Source organism: Lemur catta, chromosome 17 (genome assembly GCF_020740605.2).
Source record: "Lemur catta isolate mLemCat1 chromosome 17, mLemCat1.pri, whole genome shotgun sequence".
NCBI lineage: Eukaryota > Metazoa > Chordata > Mammalia > Primates > Lemuridae > Lemur > Lemur catta.
Window position 1 is genome coordinate 47,235,065 of NC_059144.1, and position 21,583 is coordinate 47,256,647.

The 21,583-nt window shown below is 39.7% G+C and overlaps 1 protein-coding gene across 2 annotated transcripts in view; it reads right to left on the reverse strand.

Annotated features, from left to right (window-relative positions):
- Positions 1–21,583, reverse strand: part of LOC123622203 (serine/threonine-protein phosphatase 4 regulatory subunit 1-like) — an 80,430-nt gene that overhangs the window by 58,085 nt on the left and 762 nt on the right. The gene's annotated exons all lie outside the window — the stretch shown is intronic.

The following is a 21,583-nucleotide window of genomic DNA, read 5'->3' on the forward strand; positions in this document are numbered from 1 at the left end:
AAATACTGAAAAAAAAAGTTATAATATAGAATCATAAAATAAAGAAACAAGAAGAAGCCTTAGAACATGCTTGACAAACAAGTAGAGAGATGTGCCCTAAAAACCAGCAACAGAACTGGGATTGTTAGAATTCAAATGTTCGACATGCCAGCCCAGCCTTCTTTTAATGGATACGCAGAACTTACTGAGAGGGAGGCTAAAAGACAATACAGCCAAAGGGAAAGGTGACGGTCTCTGAGGCACCTGAAGGCAGGAGGAAAAGGCTCCCACTTCCAGCCAAGATGGCTAAAGAGAGACCTGACTGACCCTCACCGTTTACACAACCAGAAAACCAGAACAAATAAATGTAACAAGAGTTTTCAGGCACCAGACAACAGGCGGCACAGGATATGACCCTCAGAGTAGGGACACAAACAAGGTGAGCCCCAGAGACAGCTTCCAGCAACAGAGACCCCCGTTTCAGGAGGCCTAGGAGGTTGGAATTTGCAGGGGAGGGAACCACAGAGGTCAGCAGAGTGGCCCCCTTGAATCTTAGATGATTCCCACACAAGGAAGAAAAAGCTACCGGCAGCTGGAGAAAGAACCATCCAGCACTAACACAGAGTAGGCAACAGTTTGGGTTCCCTCCAGGCAGGGAAGAACCACCTTGCAGTACGTGGCACATGGATGGGAATCTTCAAAAAAGTACAGTCTGAATAGTAGGGCTAAATTAGACTACAGTGAAGCCTTATCTAGACCTGCCCTAGCAGAGCTTTAAAACAAGCCTCAATGGAATTCAACTGAATCCAAGAAAGTTAACTGGACATCATAACAAAACCCAACATTATTGGATTTCCACAATTTGTACAGTAAAACCTGGCAACTAATCACACAAAATTCTCAATGTCTGGCATCCAGTGAAATATTACTAAGCATGAAAAGAAGCCAAGTAACGTGACCATAACCAGGAAAAATGAATAAACAGCAAAAGTTCCCAAAAACGTTAGAAATGATGGAATAGAAAATTACCTTTAAACAGCAGTTAAGAGAATGTTCCATATATTCCAGGAAAACATGATGATGTTGAGGAGAGAAAGAGAAATATAATTAAGACCCACATGCACATTCAAGATGACAAACACAATGAATGAATCAAAAGATAAACTGAACGAAATGAAGAGCAGATAGCAGAAAAAAATCAGAGAACTCAAAGATATAGCAATAGAAGCTATCCAAAGTGAAGCACAGAAGAAGTGAAATGGAGAAAAAAATAAAAAAGAACAAAGCAGCAGTTACCTGAAATCGATATCAAGCGGCATAATATATGTGTAAGTGGAGTTCCAACGGAAAGAAAAGAAAAGGAAAACAAAAACAGATTAGAAGAATGGCTGAAAGTTTTTAAGATTTGATCAAAACTATTAATATAAGCCTATAGATTCATGAAACTCAATAAACCCCAAGCAGAATATACATAACGAAACATCACACATGGCACATCATAATCAATTGCTAGAAATCAGTGATAAAGAAAAAAACTTCTAAAAAACTTTTGGTTTTAATTGACAAATAATAATTGCATATGTAAGAAAAAGTCTTAAAAATAGTTTGAAAAAAGACACATTATACAAAAAGTGAAGAAATGAAGAAAAATAATAATATTTCTCATGTAATGAAGAAGAAAATGGCAAGATATCATTAGAGTATTAAAAAAAAATAGCCAAGAATTCTTCACCTGGAGAAATTTCTTTCAAAATATAAGGGGAAATACAGACTTTTAAAAACAAAAGCTGAAAGAATTCATTGCCAGCAGACATGTACTATGAGCAATGTTAAAAGTTCTTCAAAAAGAAGGGCTGTGATACCAGAGGGAAATCTGAAGCTACTCAAATTAAAGAAGAGGACCAGGAATGGTAAATATGTGTATAAATATAAACAATATTTTTTCTCAGTTTTAAAAATCTCTTTAAAGAATAACTAACTACTAAAGGAAAAATAATGACAATGTATTATGGGGTTTATAGCATATATAGAACTAAAATAGCAATGAGGCAAGAAAACCAAATATAAGGCATGCGAATTAGAAACGAAAAAGAAAAACTATCTTTATTCACAAACAATATGATTGTAGAAGACCCTAATGAATTACAAAGCAACTAGAATAAGTGAGTTTTACAAGATTACAGGATACAAATTTATCAAAATCAGTTGTATACCAGCAATATATAATTAGATATGGAAATTTTTTAAATACCATTTATGATAGCATCAAAAATATTAATTCTTAAGAATAAATTTAACAAAATATGTGTAAAATCTATAATGACAGAAATCTTTTAAAAATTCTGAAAAGTTATCCCACTTCTCAATATTATTATGTCAATTCTTCCCAAATTTACCTATAAATCCAATATTATCCCAAGTAAAAGCTTAGCAATTAATTTTTTAGAAGTTAAAAAAGATGATTCTAACTTTATATAGAAATTTCAAAGGACCTAGAATAGCCAAAGCAATTTTGAAAAAGAAAAACAAAGCAGAAACACTCATAGCTTTCAACTTCAAGACTTACTATCATGACACTGTGATACCGGCTTAAGGATAAACATATAGATTAATGGAACAAGAGAGAGAAGCCATTAAGAGGTCCACAAATCTAAGTTCAATTCATTTTTTACAAAGGTGCCAAGGTTACTCAATGGAGAAAGGATAACCTTTCCAGCAAACAGTACTAGAATAACTGAACAAACATGGGGAAAAACGAACATGGTCCTTACACCACGTAAAATAATTAACTCAAAATCTATCAGACATAAGTTCAAAACATAAAATAATAAAACTTCTAAAAGAAAACGCAGAAAACCTTTGTGCTCTTGAGTAAGGCAAAGACAAAAAGCATGTGCCATAACAGAAAATACTGATAAATTAAATGTCATCAAAATTGATAACTTTTGCTCTTCAAAAGAAGAAAATGGAACACTGAGACATAGACTGAGACAAAAATATTTGCAAAACATATATCTGATAAGGGATCTGTATCCAGAACATATATATTAAAAAAACCTCTTAAAGCTTAATTTCAAAAATGAGCACAAGACTGGAATAGACATCTCACCAAAGAAGACATACAAATGACAGTTAAGTACAGGAAAAGATGTACATCATTAGTAATTAGGGAAATGTCCATTAAAACCACAATAAGATAACACTACATGCCCACTAGGAAGGCCAAATTTTTCTAAAAAACTGACTATACTAAATGTATTGGCAAGGATATAGAACAACCAGATCACTCATACATTGTTGGTAGAAATGGAAAATGGTACAGCTACTAAAACGGTTTGGCAGTTTCTTAAAAAAAAAAAAAAATACATACTTGCCACATAACCCAGTAAACCCCACTCCTAGGTATTTATCCAAGAGAAAAGAAAACATATATTTACATGAAGATTTGTACTTGTATGTTCACAGCAGTTTTATTCATAATAGCCAAAAACTGGAAATAAGCAGAATATCCATCAACTGCTAAATAGATAAACAAATTGTTGCATATCCATATGACAAAATACTTCTCAGCAATAAAATGGAATGAATTACCAATATGCTACAACACAGATACATCTCAAAAGCATTATGCCAAGTGAAAGAAACTAGACCCAAAAGATTTCATACTGCATAATTCTACTAATATGAAATTCTAAAAAAGACAGAAATATAGTAAAATTTAGCAAATCAGTGGTTGCCTCGTGATATAGTTTGGATATCTGTCCCCTCCAAATCTCATGCTGAAATCTGATCCCCAATGTTGAAGGTGGGCCTCGTGGGAGGTGTTTGTGTCACAGGGGGCGGATAGCTTGGTGCCCTCCTCTCAGTAATGAGTAAGTTCTCACTCTATCAGTTCCCAAGAGGGAAGAACCTGGCACCTCCCTGCCCTCCCGCACTCTCTTCCTCTCACCACGTGGTGCCTGCCCCTCTCTGCCTTCTGCCATGAGTGGGACCAGCCTGAGGCCCTCACCAGATGCAGGTGCTGGAGCCATGCTTCTTGTACAGCCTGCAGAACCATGAACCAAATAAACCTCTTTTCTTAATAAATTGCCCAGCTTCAGACCAAGACACCTGGATTGATGGCAAATGGGCATGAGGACACTTTTGGGGTTTTGGAAAATGTCTTCTATCCTGATTATGGTACCATGGTTGTGGTCACACAACTCCATCTGTTAAGACTCATCTTAACAAATTAAACTTTGGTGCATTTTATTGTATGTGTATTATACATCAATAAAAGCAACTTTAAAAAATCAAGAAAGACGAGCAGAAGATGTAACATCTGTCCATTCTTCTATTCTTCCCAAGCCAGGTCTTACGGTGGCAACAGTGAATCTACCTGGCAAGTTGCTGGCACTGCTGTGATGAAAACAACCCTGAAGAGCATCAAACTCCCTTTGCTCTGATCCCGTATTTATGAAGTGACCTTGTGATCCAAACAATCTCCTTGAGAAAGAACTGCAATTAAGATCCAGAGAATACATTGTAATTATGAGACCACAGGGAGTTGCAAAGCCCTTAGGGACACCTTCATTTCATTGTAAAGATACGCAAATATAAACCTTAAAATTGCCAGACTTCTCATGTTTGTCAGGAAGACCGTATTTGTCCCTGACTGGTGCTGAAAAAGCACCATGAAGTTCTTACGCCTGGCTTTGTCCAGTGGGAAGCTGACTTATGAACCCGGATAGCTCAGCCTTCTGGGCAAATATTTACCCCATTGTTACAAATAATAAATGGACATTCTGTTTTGTATTCTAACAGCAATCTCCTTTTTCATTGCCAATATCACTACCCTACTCCAGTGTGGTATCCCAGAGGAGCATGAACTTTGAACAACTAGGTTCAAATCCTTATTGCTGAGATTTCAAACAACATGACAATGGAGTTGAAGAAAATGGAACCCCCTCAAACACACACACACACACACACACACACACACACACACACACCTCAGTAAAATATTTTAAAACATAGAAAGACAGGAAGGACAATCCCAAAGCCAGAAAAGAAGCTAGAAATCAAAGTGAGATTAGTCAGAAGAGGTTGACACCCTGTGACAATATTTAAGATCTAGATACAGGTCTATAGGACTAGATTTCTGATACCCACATGGGGATAAAAGATACGGCAATGAATTTGAAATCAATTTGCCCCATTATAAGACAGCTGTGGATATCGGACTATATACAGTTAGGGTGGGAGTGGGAGGAGGGGTTAGTCATTCTTGAGAAATCAAAACCAGAGGTCTGCACAGCCTGTGAGTGTGGAGTCCAGATTCACACTAACCCCAGGTACGGGATACCCAAGCTGAGCTACTAAGAGGATCACTGACACAACTCATTAAAATTACAGGCATTCCAGTAGAAACAAACAAGAAATTGTTTTAAAGAAACACTTGCACACCCAAGACATGTAGGAAGGACTTCAAAAAACAACCCCTGACGATAAACAGGCAATAAAACATTTTAAACTACACATGGCTACAACCCATCATCAGAAGAGTTAGTAGACAAAACACACAAGAGAATTCACACCCCAAGACTAGAAATATTAGAAAAATCTAAAATAAATTTTCAAATAACTATGCCTAGAATGAGTAAGATTAAAAAAAACAGACATCATAATAAAAGAAAAAGAGAACAGTGTGGGGGGCAGGGCAGAAACATTTAAGAAAAAACCAAGTAGAAATGAAAAATAGAGACAACGTAATTAAGATTTCAGTAACTGACTTAAATAGCAGTTTAGACACAGCTCAAGAGAGAGTTAGTGAGCTGGAAGATTGATCTGACAAATCACCCAGAATGCTGCACAGAGAAATAAGGAGATGGAAAATATGGGACAGCAATTAGAACACATGAAGAATGGAATACTAAGGTATAAGATAAGTCCAATAGGAAATCTAGAAGGAGGAATTAGTAAAAATCATAAAGGGCAATATTCAAAGAGATGATGGCTAATGATTTTCCAGAATGCAAAAAAAATGAATATTAAATTTGAAGAAGTACAAATCCTAAAATGAATAATTAATAACTAATCCATATCTTAGATGCACTGCAAAATACCAAAAACAAAACAGAAAAAATTAAAGATGAAGCAGCAGATTTCCCACTGAAAAGATGATTGAGGCACAACTACATAATCAATAGGAGTGTGGAGCCCTGAGTCAGAATACCTGATTCTGAAATCCAGCTCTGCCTCTTATGGGTGAGTAACCTTGGATAAATATCTCACCTCTCTAATTCTCAACTTCCTCAGCTTAAAAAGGGTACAAGAATGCCTACCTTAGATGATTGCTGTAGTGTAGACTACATGACATAAGATAGATATAGTTATATAGCACCTGATACACATAAGCACTTTGAAAAGATCAACTGCTGTTATTATTATTAAATCACTGAGTATATTATATTACTAACATTGCTTATGTTTCTCTATGTCCAGAGTTCAAGGACAACCATAGCCAATAGAAACTGTGCAGGAGGGCAAAGAAGGAGAATCCCAGGAAGGAAACAGTCAGAGAGGGGAAGCCTTTGTATTAAACTCTGCCCAAGCCCTGGTTTGACCATGCATTTGTGTGGCAAACTCCAATCAGCACAGCTAAAGCTAAAAGAATTGAATATTTGAAGATTTGGAATATTATCCACTATAGGAGTGATGAGTTAACAGTTTGACCCCAGTCAATTTAAGTGCCTACTAAAAGAAAAGAAAACAAAACAAAACAAAACAAAAAACCAATATTCTTTGGAGGCATGTAGCAGAATCCAGAGATTCTGTAACACATAGCATTTACAATATCCAGGTTACAATCCAAAATTACTCAATACATGAAGAAACAGCAAAACATGAACTAGCTGAAAGAGAAAAGAATCAAAAACACTGACTCTGATAGTACCCAAATGTTGGAAGACAAAGCTTTTTAAAGCAATTATTATAATAATGCTTATGGATATAAAAGGAAAATATGCCAATAATAAATGAAAAGATAAGGACTCTCAGCAAAGAAAAGTTAACTATAAAAAGGCACCAAATAAAAATTCTAGAACAGAAACAGTATCTGGAATTTTACAATTCACTGAGTGGACTTAACAGAAGAATAAAGATTATAAAATAATGACCAAAAATTCCCCAAATTTGGTGAAAGACATAAATATCCAGAATCAAGGTTCTTAATGAACCCCAAGAGGATAAAGACACAAAAATTGACCTACACATATCATAGTTAAACTGCTAATAATCAAATGTGACAATCTTGAAAGCAGCAGAGAAAACAAATATTACATACATGAAGTAATGATTTGAATGACTTTTGACTCTGACCAGCAACAGTAGAGGCAGAAGACAGTGAAACCACATCTAAAGGACTGAAAGTAAAAACTATCAATCCAGAACTTGATAGCCAGTGAAAATACCCTTCAGGAATCTGACATTGTCAAATTTAAAAAAAAAAAACTAAAAATTTGTTTCTAACACCCCCTTTTTAACACTGCCAGCCAATGCAGACTACAAGAAATGCTAAAAAGTAGTTCTGCAGGCTGAAGTGGGATGATACCACTTGGAAACCTGTATCTTCAAAAGGAATCAAGAGCACTGGAAATGGAAAATGTAAAAAAACTATTTTTCCTCTTAGTTTTAGAGAAATAACAGTTTAAAGCAAAAAAAAATAACATCTTGTATTGTGGAATTTATAACATATATAGAGGTACTATATATTTAAAACTATAACGTAAAGTGAGCGGGCAATAAATGGAACTATACAGTTGTCAGGTTTCAACATTTTACATAAAGTGGTACAACATTAACTCTAACTAGACTGTTTCTGTCTCTGCAGCTAGACTTGGAGGTCCTTTAAACACTCATGTTATATGATGCCTGGTACACAGCACACACTTCATAAATATTGGTTTCTATAGAAATCAGTCTCCTGAGACTCTGATTACCAGGATTCAATTCACGACAGCCTAGGAGCCTTTGAGAAACCTGAGAAAATCTAGCTTTCACAAAAATAAACCTGAGATGCAGCATCTAGCCTAAAACCACCTGGAACTATACCCACAATGTGAGTTATAAAGTTTTGCACTTCTGCTTGCAAAAATGAGACATCTCAGTTTCAGAAAAGAGAAAACAGGTCAAAAGCTATCACGTAACTGCTAAAATAAAATTAATGAATTCTACCATTCAATATAGTGTACATGAGTTAATCAAAGTATTCAATTATCCTAATAATGAATATAGTACAGTTAAATTTTGGTAATTCATATTAAGTACATAAGGAGGGACAAAGAGAGGAAAGATGTTTAAAACTCTTCTGAAATTGTAAGAAATGTGACTAACAGGAATTTTTGCTTTATTTTAAGAAATGGAATTATAATTTTAGTTCTATAATGAACAAAGAACCAGGCTGTCTAACTGCTACCTCCTTGGGAGATTTTTACATTAATAGATTGTTGGTGGCCAATTGGCATCTCCATTCTATCACTCATGGGTTCTACACTCTCAGATTGCAGCTTTGACCCCAGCTAGCCCTGCTACAAAGGCACAGCCTGGTCAGAGCATGGACAGCTTGGGCCTGCATAAGCCAAAGTATAACAGATGGCAGGTACATTAAATGTCATTAAATCAAACGGTAGGAAAGTCACTCTCCATTCTTCATTCTCTAATTAAGTCAAAGTTTCCTTTTGGTGCTAGTGTATCTTGAAAACTTCCCTAAAACTGCTAATCTTCCTTTTAATACAAAGCAAGTCTCACACACAGAATCTTTTGCAGGCACTGTGTGTCTCTAGAATTTAATAATGTTATTTTATTTCTGTTTTATGAGATTTTGGTTAAGTTTCATTTAAAGCAACTGATACAAGTTTCCCAAAATGTGTTTAGATAAAAAGTTATTTGATATAAAGAAAATTATAGGTGGTATAGTGATAAAGTAAAAATAGAAAAAGTGGTACACAAATGATTGGTTTCTGAAAAATACTGGATTGGTGCAATCCAAAGAAAATACTCCTACTAATAACATCATATTCATATGCAAAGAACAGCACCTTTTATTCCAAGTACTGAAAATCAATTTTTTTATCCTACAAGTAAACATTTTCTCTTGTGTGGATCAACACGCTTTTGAAATTAGAAAATCCTATTTGAGTACAAATTAATGAGATTATGAGTAAGATTATTACTATCTACCTGTGAATGATATGTTAGATTTTTTTTAACTCCTTAAAAGCACCAGGGTTTACTAAAACGTACGTGCAATATATTTGGATTTTCTTCCCTCAAACTGAAAGGACAGAGCCAGCGTTGGCATCAATGTCAACTGTGAAAGCGTTTTGACCAGGTTCCATGATTAATAACCTCTTCCCAGGACGTTTTAATGTTTTTTTCTTTATTAAGTCTTTAAAGACAAACTAAATCAATCAACAGCTGATGAACTATATAATAATAACAGAGCAGGATTTCTCAACATCAGCACTATTGAAGTTCTGGGCCAGATAATCCTTCATTGTGGGGGCTGGGCACTGTAGGATGTTTAGTACAATCACATCCCTGGCTTCTACCCACTGCATGCCAGGAGCACCCCCTCCCTAAGTTCTGACAGTCAAAACCATCTTCACACATTGCCAGATGTGCCCTAGGGGGGCGAGGGAATCACCCCCCAGTTAAGAAACACTGTAAAAGAGAAAGACTTATCAGGTGTCAGTACCTGAGGGGTTTCTGGTCAGTGGAAAAGATCTGGCCCACCCTGACCTCTCTGCCCTCACCTCCCACTTACTAATCGCCCTCAACACCTCCAGCCACAAGGCCTCCTATTTCTCAAACACTCCAGTCACTTCCCCAGCCAAAGGCCTTTGCAGTGGCTAATCCCTCTACCTAGAAACTCTATTCCCCAGACGTCCTCTCAGGTAAATTCCTTCTCCTCTTTAAAATCTTTGATCATTCATCATCCTCTCAATGAGGCCCTGATCACCTTATTTTAAAATTACACATCCCCCTATCTGTACCCGCCTTACCCTGATCTAATAATCCTTTTCTGTTTTCCCACAGAACCCATCACCTTCCAAAGCACAAAACATTTACTTCCTATGTTTACTCTTCATCAGCTGTGTCCACCCCCAAATCCCGTCCCCAAGGGTTGAGAATCTTTGATTGATTCATTGACATGCCAGGCCCACCACAGGCACTCAATAAAAGTTGCTGAATAAATGAATGAATGGTAAAGTTCTGCCAAGCTAATTTGCTGTGGCCCCTGACAACGGCAGTAGCACAAAAAGTGATTTCTGCTGTCAAAAAGAATGTTCTAGAATTTACATTTCTAGCCACTGCTAAGATGGCATATTATCTGGCAAGTGTTCACAGCGACAAGGGGTTAAGGTCCGCATGGCCGTATCACAAGCAGTCAATTATGCTGGGACCCGACAAGTCCTGACCACACATAAACATCAGGAATCTTAAGCATTCAAGTTAGAAATGAAATATGAAGTAGCATATAAATAATTCCTTACTTAGACTTTTTTCATTTTTTTTTACATTTTAAAAGTTACCAATTCCATTTATGAAAGCTTAATATAATGCAGAAGAGAAAAGCTTTCTGAAGCAAACAGTTTCTAACAGTAACTTCGAGCTGCCTTGACCCAATGTAAAATATAAAATAAACCAGTATCGACCATGTTTTGACTTCAACATCTACACTATGATAAACTTTTGAGCAGCAGCAGCTTTCTAAGTTTCTGGCACTGTCTAGGTCTACTGGCAAGTGTACATGGGACATCACTGACTCTTTACCAAAAACGATTAATACTAAAAGCTAGCAAAGAAAGTTCAGAAAGGGCTTGGAGAAGCATTCCTGCGATTCGCAGGGGTTGGTGCCTCTCTTGTCATCCCGTATGCGGCTCGTGTGTGTACAGCCGCCCTGTTTCCCTGAACTGTGTGCCTAACTAACATACCTGCAGCTCTGTGGCATCACAGTCAGCGGCTGTGGCACTACCTGCCCTCCAGGGAGTGGGTCCAAGTTTAAAAACTCACTTCAATAGGTAAGACATAGCTCACCTCCACCAACCAACCCAAACCGGAGTGGTTCTGTCTGTGGTTCTGAGCACACACACCAAAAACAGGAGCAGCTCCTGCTCAATTTGCAAAGAATAACAGGATTTATTATCTTTTGACCCTGATGCCAGGTAACAAAGGGAAAAAAAAAGAACTCTTCTCTGATGAAAAGGCCCACCAGAAAAACATATTTCTGGACCCTACAACTCTGAGAAAAAAGGATTTACCCTCCCCAATGCTAATTACTTACCCAGGGGCCAACTATCAATAATAATTAACACTGTCAGTATTTCTCATTTAAAACAAGTTGGGGTACAAAATAAATCAGACGAGGATGCTGCAATGAAAACGCACTGTGGACCCTTGAGTACTTGCCTGTATGTCAGTGTTTTTTACCAGACACCCATCTGTCTTAAAGCAGGCTAAATACGAATTAGTATCTTAAGTATATTGTTAGGTGAATGTGCTTCACAGGTTTAAGTACAGTAGGTATTATCTAATAAATAGAAGGAAAAAAAAAACTTTACAGGTCATTTTGCAGCAAGAAAAGGATCAAGAGTTCAGCACAAAAAGATAAGGCACATTGACAGCCAGCCCACCTCGAATGTACTCTTCCCTCATGGCTAACTTCAGGTAACGTTAAGTTGTAATTCAACAGAGTACTGGAGATTCAGAGATGAAAAAGCAGGGTTCCTGGACTCCAAAGTTCCCAAAGCAACAAAGATCATCATAACCGGAACATCCCTCAAGGCCATGGTGGCAAGAGCCACGGCACACAGGTATAAACAAGCACAAGGAGGAGCATTCTGCTTGGAGGAGAGTGGGCGAGATGGGACACAGCTTTCCTAGGACAGAAGTGTCATGTGAGCTGGGCCTTGAAGATCGACTATGAATCTGCCACATGGGAAGAGAGAGGATCTGGGAAAGGGAAAAAGAACATTCCAGGTGAAGGGATGAGCAACGGCAGAGGAAAGTCCACTGTCTGCCACCTACAGTAGTTAATGGATGCTGGAGATCTCACAGGAACCCAAGCTCTGAGCGAGCAGCCACACTATAATTGGTTTTTAAGTGAAAAGGTAAAAAAAAATAAATAAACACAATAAAACATACCCAATGAGATACCTTTGTTGGCCCAGAGATGAGCAGAGCTGGAGCTGGAGGCAGAATGCTATGGCACGTCTATCCTAGCAAGTATTTTCATTAAGAACCCGTTCTCCAGGCATTCCCAATATTTACGATTCTCCATTCAACATGTCATCCTGTCACTATAACTCTACGTGAGATATGCCACCCTGGGCCAGACCAATTATCCATACGATCAAATATTCTCTCTCTGACATAGCACTGGGGGACACTGGATGGGGAACATGATCGACATGGTCCACTATGTCTATGTTTGACTCAAAATATTAGAAGATAGGTTAATCGGGGCCAGGAAGGAGTTTAGCCTTATTGGCAAAACGTGTTCTTAAAAAAATACCAGAAGAATGTATTAATGTAGAACTATACAAATAAAAAATAATTTTTAGAAGGTCTCATTAGCCACTCTTCAATGAACAATAACTAAGTCTATGTAAGGGAGAACTAGAATAAACCATTCCCATAATGTGTTATTTGAAGTATTTTTGCTCTTCTATCAGGCTTATAAGTACTAATGCAGTTTGCTAAGTTGGGACTAGTTCTAATAGCTAGACTAGACAAACCTGACCCATCTAACAGATAAAGAACACTCTTAATTCTTCACTGACTTTCGGAGGGGAACTGACCCCTGCACACTGCAGGTCCTTATTGACTTAAGTAAATTTCAACGGCAAGTTGCACAGGCAAACTTTCTCTATATAAATGTCATTCTCTAACAAGGTCCACACTGATTTATTAGCTCTCATATAAGCAGATCCATCCAATGCATAATGTTTTATATTGCAAATCTTTGAGGGCTACTGATGGTTATTACTAGCACTACACAAAGGGCTGGCTGAAAAGACCAGCTTAATTCATGGGCAGCCGTCCTTTCTACACCATGCATACATGGAAATTCCTCTTTGATTTGTGGCTTTAATCACAGCTTCCAAAACCTGTCATTATTTATGGCTCTGACTTTTACACCGACGGTCAATGGGAAGCATTTACTCAGGTTACCTGATGAGAAAGCACTCCGCAGCTCATAGCAGTTCACATGCACCATTTTGATATCACACATCTCAATTTTCCTGCTGACTCGCCCGGTCTGGGGACAGAGTTGGAAAAGGTCAGAGAGGTAGAGTCTACATGGTACTAATGAACGAAACAGCATTAATTAAAAATGCAACGAGTGCTCTAGTCAGACTTGAGGCAGATGCAAAAAGAAAAGAAGGTTACAGAAGAAACCTGACAACCTTGGGGGTGAGTGTGTGGGGCAAGAGGGAGCCTCTACTTTCCTGCTATTCAAAATACTTGAAACAATCAAGCAATGCTGATCAAAACAGTCACTTCTCTACTGACCACCTTGGCCAAACTGATAGGAAGGTCGCCTTTGTCGTTGTGGAAAGCAGCAAATCCACCACAGATGTGCCAAGTTCCACTCATGCTTCATCCCACCCTCCCCCACATTCTGCTCTCTCTGCCGTCCTTCCCTTTTCCTGACTCCTCCCCTCAGTCCAGTTATGTCCCCCTTACCTTGATTTTTTAAACCCTTACTTTTTTAAAATTGAAGTATAGCACACATACAGAAATATGTACAAACGATAAGCGTTCCACTCAATGAATTTTCACAAACTGAGCACTTCTGTGTAACCAGCACTCAGATCAAGCAGGAGAATTTTACCAGTGCCTCCAAAAGCACCTCCTCCTCACTTCCACTTACTGCCTCCCCCAAGGGCAACCACCTCCTGCCTTCTACTTTGATTAGCTTTGCTTGGTTTTGTGCTTTGTTTAAATAGACCTATGTAGTAAGTACCCTTTTGTATCTGGCTTCTTTCCAGTGTCTACGTGAAATTCATCCACATTACTGAGTACAGTTGCAGATCATTCTGTATGAATTGTATGAACACAGCACAATTTATAGTCCATTGTACTCTTGCATGTTTGAGTAGGTTCCAAGAATAGTGCAACTATGAACATGTTTTTTGAGAATGGTCATGAAACCAGGAATGGAATTGTTAGGTCGTTCAAATTCTTTTTTTTTTCCCAAGGTTTTTAGAGTAGATATAAATAGTGCAAATGTGTTCTGGAATCTTCCATTCATGAAGAAAAGCCCCTCCAACCCCTCCGGCTGCTCCTTCTTGAAAGGATATGCATTCTCCTGCTAGGCTGTGTAGCCTAAGAGCCGTGACCACTCCCCAAAATGCCCAATGTCTAGCCAAGTACCTAGAACACAGTGGGTGCTTAATAAATGACCACTGAGCCACTAGACTACGGGCTACATTGCCTCAACTTCCAAAGCCTACCCAACTAATTCAAATCTGACTCTTGCTCCTTGCTGAACCGACCCATTTCTCACTGAGGTAACTAAAGACCTTCTAACTGCCAAACTCCATGGCCTGTCTTCAGTCCTCATCTTACCTGACCCTTCTAGGGCAAGTGACATAAGTAAATGGTCACCCCAACAAACCCTGGCTTCAAGGACATCCTGGTTTCTTATCTCCACAGCTAATTACTAGAAGCCTCTGCTGCCCAGGGAGCTCACCCTCCCCTTCTTCTCCAACACCCTTCTCTCATCTTGCTCAATGACTCCAGCTACCACCCACCACTAATGACTCTCACAACTACTCTCCAGAATTAACTGTGCTCCAGAACTAAACAATGCCACCAGGATCTCCTGTAAGCATCTCAAAAGAAACTGTCTCCGATGGAAACCTTAACCCCACCCACTCAACCCCATTGCCCAAAGCCAGCTTCTCATCTGCTGCCCAGCGCCATTCACTATGCTGGACCACAGTGATCCAAAGATAGGCTGGTCCGAGGACAGTGGTGCTTACAAATAATTGATCACAACCAATTATAGATTTCTTTGTTCCTTCTTTGCTCCCACTGCTTCACTTGACTAGCCTAAAAAATAAAATAAAGTTTAAAAAGATGGGTAAGACCCATTCTAGTGGACAGGAGTAGACATTTGGCTGTGCCTGTGTTAAATGCTACCATGGGGCAATTTGGAGAACACAAAGAAGGGGCACCTAACCCAGTTTGGGTAGAGGGGAGTGGAGGTGTCATAAGTTTCCCACAGGACCTGTCTCTGAGCTGACTCTTCTCTCCCATCAAAAGTATCTAACAGCTGTACTCCCTGCTCTCATGCCTGCTTCCTCTACTGAGACCCCCTCCCCTTGCCTGGATCCCTGGAACACAGGTGATTCCTGGATCCTGGGACTCCCCTGGGAGTCCCATCTTGGCTTGTTTTGTTCCAGTCCGTCCTTTCTTTAAAGCAGAGCTCAGCTCTAATCACTCCCCTGGTGCAAATCCTCCAGTGGTTCCCTGGGATAAAAGGCCAACACTTTACCTTGCAGGGGACTTATGGCCATGCGCGGGGTGGCCCTGCCTCCTCTTCTCACCTCCGGTGCCTGCTGCTTACCGCACTGCAGACACACAGGCCTTCCCACTAGTCCTTGATGAGGAAGAGCTACACCTGTGACGCTTTCTCTGGGCCTTCATGAGAATATCTCCACCTAGTCGCTCAAACCTCAACTCAGGAGCACCTCTCAGAGCCCCAGAGAAGTCTTCCCTTGCCACCAGACATAAGCAGCACCTGCATCCATCCAACCACACAGCACTGGCCCTTTCAATCACACTCACCTGCTATGTGTCCTTCACAGCACCTACCATAACCTGAAATTACCTCACTCACCTATGTTTACCTCTTTAATGTGTGTTTCTACCACTGGACTGAATGCTCCATGAGAGCAGAAACCAGGTTTGTCTTATTCGCCTGTGTCCACAATGCCTAAAGTAGTGCCTGAGACTTAGTAGCCCCTTAATAAATATTAATCATATGAATAAATCAACGAATATACCAATGAATGATAAGTCCTCCAAAGTACAGTGGTTAAGATAAATTCTGCAGCCAGACTCCCTACTTTAAATTCCACCTCTGCCACTTGCTAGCTATGTTATTTTGGGCAAGTTACTTAGCCTTTCTGTGCCCCTTGTGAGCCTCGCTCAGCAAAAAAGCAGGATTAAAGATACCTGCCTTGTAGGGCTTTTGTACTTAAGTTGTAATACTGCAAGCACTCAGAACAGAGCTTGACACATTATTAGTCCTAAATAAATAAATGGCCGTTTTTGTACCACTACTTGGTTGCCTTCCCAAGACATCAATTCAAGCAAAACATTAAGAGACTCCTACTGCCTCCCAGGTTAAGCCTAAACCCCACTGGCTGGTGAAGCAGATTCTTCACTGACAACCTTCAATTCTATCTCCTGGTCTCCCCGATTCCTTCAGTCCTATGCACCCCTTGTTCCCAAGTCTCCAACCTTCTTTCTCACCAGGCTCCAAGCAGACTGGGCCCTCTGGAAACTCTACCTCTATACACATTTTGCCTGGAATGCCCATGACCTTCCTTGGCCTAACCCAACTCAAACGCCACCTCCTCTCAGAAGGCTTCTCCTCCTGATGCCTGCACTCTGTCCTCGTAACGTCCAGCTCTTCGTTCACTTGCCTGCCTGACACCCTGGGTGCCTGACACACTGCATCTGGGCCATCTCTACCGTCCACCCACCTCCTCTACAAGCAGTGGGCCTCTCAGGAGGTGAGCCCAAGGCTTATTCATGCTTCTGTCCCCAGCATGTGTGGCAGGGCTGGCACCTTGGAGGAGCTGGAGAAACACTGGGTACAGGAATGAATGACTCTCCAAACGTGGAAACCAACCACTTGCCCTCCCCTCTTTATTGTTTTCCCATCAAGATTAAGACTAACTGGCATTTTGAAGGTCAAAACTACTTTTCCTTCCATTAGCTAGGTTTTGCTGCAAAATTTGTTTAAAAGAGCTTATTTTGTGATGAAGAAAGCCATTTAAAACTCTTCTTTTTAAACAGAGACAATTTCAGGGAATTTCTGATGCTCATGTTTGCCTCACAGGAAATGGAAAATATAGAGCAACAAAAGTAAAATGCATTATGATGACCAGAGGGAAACAAATTTGATTCTGCTTCCACCACTCTGACTCCTTTGTTCCTTGCCATTCTCATCCCGCTGGGAGGAAACAGGTACATGTTTTTATCCCCAACACACCAACAGGAAAAATGAGACATGAAGTTTGAGCAACCTGTCAAGGGTTATTCAACAAAGCAGAGGTTGTCCTAGCAAAAAACTCAGCTCTTCTAACTAAACCTAGTGGGAAAGACACTAGCAGGTTGGTTCAGCTAATCGACACACTAAGGGGCTCTAATGGAATAAAATCAAGTTTGATTTAGAGAAGGAGTCAGCCAACCACCTCCTGTGGGCTAAATTCAGCCCACCGCCTGTGTTTGTAAGAAAAGTTTTATCAGGACATAGCCATGCCCATTCGTTTGTGTTGTTTATGGCTGTTTTCAGGCTACCCTGGCAGAGAAGAGTGGTTGCATCAGAGATCTTCTGGCCAGCAAAGCTTAAAATATCTATTATCCGATCTTTCACAGAAAAAAAATTGCCCATCTTGGATTTAGAGAACAGTTTGATGTCTGGGTTTTGTTCTATTTCTCAAGCATTAGAATATTCCTGTTGAAATGATTTCACTTGACAGGGAGATTTTCATAAAAAATAATTGACAATCTTTGATTCAAGTTTATACTACAGTCCAGAGGAAAAGTTCAATGTTTGGCTTAGGGCTCAAACTAATACAGTTTCTCTGCTTTGGGAATACACAGCTTGGTTGTGGTCCTTGAAAAGAACAATTTGGCAAATGTAGAACAAAGTGGGCAGGTGAAATGGAATCTGGAAGACGTCTTTTATTCAAGGTTGAACATACACTGTTCCTTCTAGCAGTAAGATTCGAAGAGTCTATACATATTTCCCTGGCTTAGCTAATCCTATTTTCACCAAAGGTCCAGATATCATTTGTTGGCACCTAGCTTTTCTCATAAATAAAAGCATGCCCTCTTCCAAGTTTTTTCATAGATACCTTTTGAAAACTAAACACTTGAAAAGAAATACACTGTCCCCCAAGTACTAATGTATTTCACAAGTAAGTCTTTTGAAGCTAAATGCACCCTATAATAACTTTGCAGTGATTTCAGAATTGAAATCCAGCCTTCCAACTCTTCCTGCAGATGTTTGATCATATATGACACTTTCATCTCATTTTTTTAAACCTTTTACTGTGGAAATTTTCAAACACATGCAAAAATAGAGTAGTCTCCAGCAACCAGATCCTCCAAGTATCAACGTTCTGCCATTTATTCTTCCATCCATACCTCCTCCCGACTTTTGTTTATTTTTTGCTGCAGTGTTTGAAAGCAGACTTCACACATCAAATCATTTCACTCATAAATGTTTGCTTGCTTCTGTTAGATAAGGCCTTTTTCCTTTGAACAAAACCATGACACTATTACCACATCCAACAAAATTAATAATAATTCTTAATATTATCTCCTATACCCAGTCCAAGTTCAATTTTCCCCCACTGTCTCTATAATATCTTTTTATAGTTGGTTTGTTCAACTAAGGATCCAAATATGACCACATACTGTATTTTGTTGATAGGTCTCTTAGGTCTCTTTATATCTGCAATAGATTTCCCTCATTTTTTTTTCAACCCAATCACTGGCATACATTTAAATTCTAATTGGTCAAGCAAACCTTATCAAGAGCATAATACCTTTTCAGCCCCCACAGGCTGTAAGCAAACCCAGGCATTCATAGGCCTTTGGACCCTTAGGCATAGACTCATATAGCTTTACCTTCCACGTGCCATTCTCAACGTAAAACCAATATGCCAGGCTATCCCACGCATTTTCTGCTCTCAAGGGAAGGAATTTAGATCGCTTCAGCAAGCCAATTCTCTAAAATCAAATCTCTTCTGTACTGTGATGGCCTGAAGACTCTGAACGATTTAAAAACCAAGACATTCATTCATCATGGCTTCTTTTTGAAATTAGCCAAACATAATCAAGAATCACAAAGTAAATCAGACAAGAGCCTCATAATCTATTATTGGTAACAGTAATCTTCTTAATTGAGCACCTAGATCATGCAGAACATTGGGTTATAAAAACGATGACCTGTATCCCTGTCCAAAGGGACCTGCTGTCTAAATGGAGAGGCATCACATCATTTACACAAAAATGCTCAAGGAGGACAACAGACACAGTACCACCCAAGCCGACATCCATGCGCCAACCACTGGGTTAGGAATATTTGAGAGGTCAATCTGCATGGTGGAATAAAAAGAACAAGAGGCAAAAAGAGCAGCCTTTTACTGCTAATTCTACCATTCATCAGCTTTGCCACACTAGATAAGTTACTCAACCTGATTCTCAGTTTTATAATTTGTAAAATAGGAACAATCCCACCTACCTCACAGAGTAGCAGCTGTTAACACTGAATCAGATCTTATGTGAAAACCCAGCAATGATGATGATGATGATAATAAAATCGTTGAATACAGTACTCACTTTGCCAGGCACTGGGCTAAAATGTTTTATGTGTACTATCTCCATCTAACTCTCACACCAGTCCTATGAAGCAGCTCCTATTCTTACGCTATTTTCCAGACAAAGAAATTGGACAGAGTGGGTGAGTGATCACCCAAGCTAATACAGCTTCAGGTGTGAAAGAGACAGGATGTAGGTGATAGAACTTCAGGATTCTTGCTGTCAATCATGGCGTGATAATGTCTCCCAACACAACCACAGTGAGGTGGGCGGCAAAGGGGGGTAGGACCCAGGGCAGTATAAGCTGGGGAAGTGGGGAAACAGGCCCTCCTATTACAGTTATTAGATCAACTACATTATAAAATCATAAGATATAGCAGCCCACAGCTCCCCTCCCTGCCCAAAAAGGAAGCCCCCAGCAGGCTCCTGCAGTTGTCCTACCCAAGGTGTGGTTATGTTCAGAGCCATAATGGTGGTATCCTTCCTTACCAGGGCAAGACTTCAGCTGTCTGCTAAAGAATATTTAAGCCATTTTTATTTTTTTTAGAGACATGGTCTTGCTCTGCCACCCAGGCTGTGGTACAGTAGTGTAATCATAGCTCACTACAGCCTTAAACTCCTGGGCTCAAGTGATCCTCCTGCCTCAGCCTCCCAAGTAGCTGGGACTACAAGGACACACCACCACACCTGGCTACTATTTTCAGACATGAGATTTCACTATGTTGACCAGGCTAGTCTTGAACTCCTGGCCTCAAGCAATCCTCCTGCCTCAGTCTCCCAAATTGCAGGGATTACAGGCGTGAGCCACCACACCCAGCCTAGTCATTTTTATTACAAGTCTCAAACACCTAATATTTGTTCAAATAGGGACATAGTAAAATCATATTTTTTTCCTATATAATCTACTTTCCTTTTATACAGGTATATATACAATAAATGACTGAAGGAAACTAGCCACCAGAAAAGAGATTCAACTACCCTGTGGCCACCACACTGAGAAGACCAACCTAGCCAAGCAGAAAAGGTACCTGGAGGAGAACTGGGGCCTTGACCAACAGTCCCTGTAGCTCTCCCAGCCAGCAGCCAGGACCAGTGCCACCTGTATGAGTAAAGCTATTATGGTCCTTCCCACTGGAGACCACCTGAAGCAGAAGAACCATCCACAGCATTGTTAGAAATAAAATGCTCTTGGTTTAAGCCATGGAGTTCCGGGTGAATAGATAAAGCTAATGGCTAAAAATCACCTTTTCCAGCCAGACCAAATATCAAATCTATGAATGAGAGGCACGTCAGAGCAGATCAACATTGTTTACCAATGAAAATCGACATTCCTTCAATCAGAGGATGCCCACTGACTGCAATGTTCAGCTCTGTAAACCTGGTTCTACGCTGTACCTGGCTCAGTAGTGTTAAACAGATGTTAATAACGATCGTACTAATAACAATAATAATAGTAGCCAAGACTCACGGAGTGTTTATTACACACAAGGCTTCCTGCTAAACCCTGTATTCATTTAATCCTCACAAAAGCCTTTTGAGATGGGCCACTATAATGCCCATTTTACAGATGAGGTCTTAGCGTGGCAGTAACTTGCCCAGGATCACATGGCTAGCCAACAGCAGCACAGGATTTCACTGCCTGGCCATCTGACTCCAGAAACGGAAGTCTTGAATTGCTCCTTCAAGTGTCCTGCTACTTTAATAAAACCGCCCCTTCTAAAAAAAGGTTAATGTGAGCGAAGGGTTTAACACTGAGTGGTCTATGCTAACTTTTCAGTAAACACCAACTCTTATTAGGAAACTTGCAGCTGTCAAAGTGAAGGGGAGAGAAAGTACTGCACATGACTGGTACACAGTAAACCCCAATTATGTTAGCCATTTGGATTGTGTGTACAGGGCTTTTTCACCAGCATGCATTCAAGTTTGGTAACTTTTGTTTAGTCTGCCCCCTCCACCTCCGGCCAGTGAGCTCCTTGAGAGGGGTGGCCAC